Genomic DNA, 4,547 nt, shown 5'->3' with positions numbered 1-4,547 from the left:
GTGCTAGTACACATTCAATGCTTGAGTTCAAGCATCCATGTGGATACCGATAGAGCGTAGATCGCGAGAGCGAGATGCATGGTGATTGAACAATCTTTGGATCTCCATTATTCAACCAATTTGTAAAGCTTCTTAAGGTAAACAATCTGATCTACGAATTATATATCTATTTTTCGCATGGATCATGCAGTGGGTTTCAAAAATTCTATTTTTTCACGTTTTTAATAATTGTTTCCGTTGCGTTTATGTGCTCGAAACCCAACATCTTGTTCTCTTAGTTATAATTGTTAGTTTAATTCTTAGTTATAAACAATCTCAACTTATTATTTGTCTTAGCTTTGGATAGTAACTATATCATTATTTCATAGGTGCATATTTTTATATTAAACAAAGAGTCTCCATGGGAACGAATTTGATCTAAATCTTATACTACTTGCGAACGCATATACTTGCGTGTATTATTAACACATGTTAACGTCTTAACAACTTTTTGGCGCTGATGCTAGGGACTCGATGTTGTTAATTGTTTAGTTTATGTACTTGTCAACCGTGATCGTTAAAGTTCAGTGACTCAGATATTTTACTTACACGGGTACTTGTTTTGTTTCAGGTACTCTAGAGAGCATGTATGCGAACGCGTTTTCAATCTCGTATCTTTGTTGAGGAAAAAGTTGAAGAAGAAGTTTTTGTTGCAATGGGAGAACAAGCAGCAAATATGAAGGCTTTCATGGATTATTCTCAACCGAAGATCAATGACACTCAGTCTAGCATTGTTAGACCAGCCATCTCGGCTAATACTTTTGAAATCAAGTCTAGCATGATTCAATGGGTACAGAATTCAATCCAGTTTGGGGGTTCTCCAACGAAATATCCCAATATGCACATTAGGGATTTCATTGAGATCTGCGACACCTTCAAGTTCAACGGTGTTTCTGAAGATGCTGTGAAGCTGAGACTATTTCCAATCTCTTTGAGGGACAAGGCTAAGAGCTGGTTACACTCTCTACCAACTGGTTCGATTACTACTTGGGAAGATCTTGCTCAAAAGTTTCTCACTAAATTCTTCCCTATGGCAAAGACAACTGCAATCAGGAATGCTCTTACTCAATTTGCGCAGTAATCAGGAGAATCTTTATATGAAGCTTGGGAGCGCTACAAGGAGATGCTTAGGAAGTGTCCTCGTTATGGAATGCCTGATTGCATGATCATCAATTATTTTTATAATGGTTTGGGAGCACACTCCAGACCCATGCTCGATGCAACATCAAGTGGAGCCTTATGGGCTAAAAGCTACGATGAAACTTATGACCTAATTGAACTGATGGCTGCTAATGAATATCAGTATGCAACCCAGAGATTGACACATAGCAAAGTAGCATGAATTCTTGAAGTGGATACAGTTATGTCTATCACTGCTCAGCTAAAGGCATTGTCTATCAAGATCGATTCGCTGGCTAACTATGGAGTTCATCAGAGAATGAGTCTTTGTGAGCTTTGTGCAGGTTCACATGCGATGGAGCAATGCGCTATATCTAGTGAATCAGCTCATTTTATGAGCAACTTTTAGAGATCGCAGCAACCAGTTCCAAACACTTATCATCTTGACAACTGGAATCATCCTAACTTCAGTTGGAGCAACAATCAAAATGCGGTACAACAGCCTTATCAGCAGTTTGGATCTAATCAATTAAATCCTCATGGTTTTCAGCAATATTATGCACCAATACAACAACTCCAACTTCAACACTACCCGCATGGAAGTGTCGGTCAATCTGCTAATGAAAAATCTGAATTGGAGGAGTTGAGGCTTATGTGCAAAAATCAGGCTCTTATATGCAAAAGCCATGCTAAGTCTATCAAGACTCTGGAGAATCAAATAGGGCAGATTGCCAATGTTGTGTTGAATCAACAACCTGGTACACTCCCTAGTGATACAGAATCCAATCCAGGCAAGAGGGAAGTCGAAGAACAGGTGAATGCAATCACATTGAGGTCTAGAAAGGTCCCGAGCCCCCAAATTTAGCAAGAAGAAGATTCTGAAAATTCTGTCCAGAATGCAGGTGCGTCTGCATCCTTACCAATTCCAGAAAATGAGATTGTAGATGAAATAGTGATGCTGAAGGATGCTGAGGTGGAAACAAGGAAGAAAGCTGTTGTCAACACTCCTCCTTAGGGTAATATAGGGGAAAAAAATTCTATCATCCACCTCATTTTCCTAAAAGGTTGCAAAAGCAGAAGTTGGATAAGCAATTTGCTAAGTTTTTGGAAGTTTTCAAGAAACTTCACATCAACATACCTTTCACTGAAGCTCTTGAACAGATGCCTAGCTATGCAAAGTTTATGAAAGGTATTCTCTCTTAGAAATTGAAGCTCGATGACTTAGAGACCATTGCTCTAACGGAGGAATGCAGTGTTGTGCTGCAACAGAAGTTGCCTCCGAAGCTTAAAGATCCTGGAAGCTTCACTATTCCTTGCACCATCAGAAACTTGTTGTTTGACAAGTGTTTATGTGATTTGGGAGCTAGCATCAATATGATGCCTTTGTCTATCTTCAAGAAGTTGGGTTTACCTGATCCAAAGCCTATATATATGTCCTTGCAGTTCGCCGATCATTCTATTACATATTCACGAGGCATTGCAGAGGATGTGTTGGTCAAGGTGGACAAACTTATCTTTCCTGCTGACTTTGTAATTCTTGACTTTGAGGAGGATAAGAAGATTCCAATTATCTTGGGGAGACCATTCTTAGTTACTGGCCGAACTATGATCGATGTGTAAAAAGGAGAGCTTACGATGAAGGTTCACAATCAAAAGGTCACTTTTAATATGTTCAAGGCAATAAAGTTACCCACGGCTAAAGAGGAGTGCTTTAAAGTAGAGTATGTCGACTCTGTCATGAATTCAGAGCCTGAGCAATTGCCAAAGTCGGATAACTTAGAGAGATCCTTAATAGGGGAATTAGTTATTGAAGATGAGGAAGGAGCAGAGCAAATGCAGGTTTTGAATGCACCTCCGTGGAAGAGGAAGTTGGATATGCCATTTGATTCTCTTGGGTTAGCAGAGCCAAAAATTTCTCAGTAGTGTTTTGAACCATCTATTGAAGAAGCTCCCACACTTGAGCTCAACCGACTTCCAGATCACTTGAGTTATTCATTCTTAGGTGCACCCCATAATAAGGGGTTGGGATACATTTTTGATGATATAAAAAGTGGTTGGACGGATCTTCCCGTGCCTACAGAGGGTTCTTATCATGTGCAGCAGGTAGTTGATAGGACTGGTGTTGGTGATGAGCAGTACAGGAGAGTGACTAGGCGTATGAAGGCCATGCACGACATTCACCGTCATTTTGCTGCAGATGTGACACATGATTTGTGTTGGATTTTTAACGCAGCGGGGCATGGTAAAACACTTTTACACATACAAAATCCAAGTAAAAGCATATAAATCGTGAATAAAAATTCGAGGGATCGAATCTAACCTTTTAAAATAATTCGTAGACAACGATCAGAGATCCTTAGCAGTTGTTCCTCAAGTGTGAAGCACTCCACCGGTATCCACCAAGAAAACGATGTTAAGGAGGAGGAAGAAGGTGGAGAGAATTGGGTTTTCCAAACTTTTTGGGTTTTCGGGTTCTTTGGTTCGAATAAAAATAGGGTCTATAATAGTGTATTTATAGGCAAAATTTTCAGCTGAAATTTTCCCATAAATATTATTATTATTATCCCATTTATTATTCTCATTAATAATTAAAACACCTTTTAATTATTAATCCTTTTTCTAAACACTTTAGAAATAATTCTCTCTCTTGATTTAATTTCCAAAAATTAAATCCTTAATTAATAATATTAAGAACTTTTCTTAATTAATTTATAATCAATTAAATCTCATTTAATCAATTATTAAATTTGCCAATTAATTATTTATTTCACAAATAAATAATTATTAGCCATTATTAATTAATTCCTCCACCATAAAATCATTCTCTTTTTATGGTATGACCCTATAGGTTCAATATTAAGCCGGTAGTAGAAATAAATAATAATAAAACTATTTTATCATTATTTATATAAATTCTCTAATTTATTAAATATGATTAATTAATTAATCACATTTATTCTACATCGTGAGGGATACTTCTCAGCATATCGCGACTATTCGGATAATATGAATTCACTACTTAGAATACCAAGAACCTATTCAGTGAATAGTTACCGTACAATAAACTCCTTCTACCCTACAATGTTCTGATTAAATACAAGGCATGGATCTCGTGTCAAGCCTATCTAATTCAACCACTTGCTTACCATTTACTATGCGTAGTTCTATGCAAATTAGAAACTCCTTTCTAATTTCATTCACTCTGGCCAGAGATTCCTGAACTAACATAAGTGGATCAGCCTTGAACATTCGCTTCCTTCACTAGAAGGGGTAGATCCTTTATTGATCATACACTATCTTCGTGTACAAATTCCTATACCCAGAAGAGCCCTAATAATTGTCCCTGGAGACTAAGAACTAAACCAAAGCATAGTTCAGTGTACACAAGA

At 37.5% G+C, this 4,547-nt stretch overlaps 1 non-coding gene across 1 annotated transcript; it reads right to left on the bottom strand.

Moving 5' to 3' along the window:
• Positions 1 to 1,084: 1,084 nt before the first annotated feature.
• On the bottom strand, positions 1,085 to 1,191 carry LOC141710275 (small nucleolar RNA R71). Its single transcript, XR_012570803.1, has one exon. It is a non-coding gene; the product is annotated as a small nucleolar RNA R71 (small nucleolar RNA).
• Between the last annotated feature and the right edge of the window lie 3,356 nt (positions 1,192 to 4,547).

Source organism: Apium graveolens, chromosome 2, assembly GCF_009905375.1.
Source record: "Apium graveolens cultivar Ventura chromosome 2, ASM990537v1, whole genome shotgun sequence".
Taxonomy (NCBI): Eukaryota; Viridiplantae; Streptophyta; class Magnoliopsida; order Apiales; family Apiaceae; genus Apium; species Apium graveolens.
Note: the sequence above shows the minus strand (reverse complement) of the source record. Positions and strands in the feature narration are given on the sequence as shown.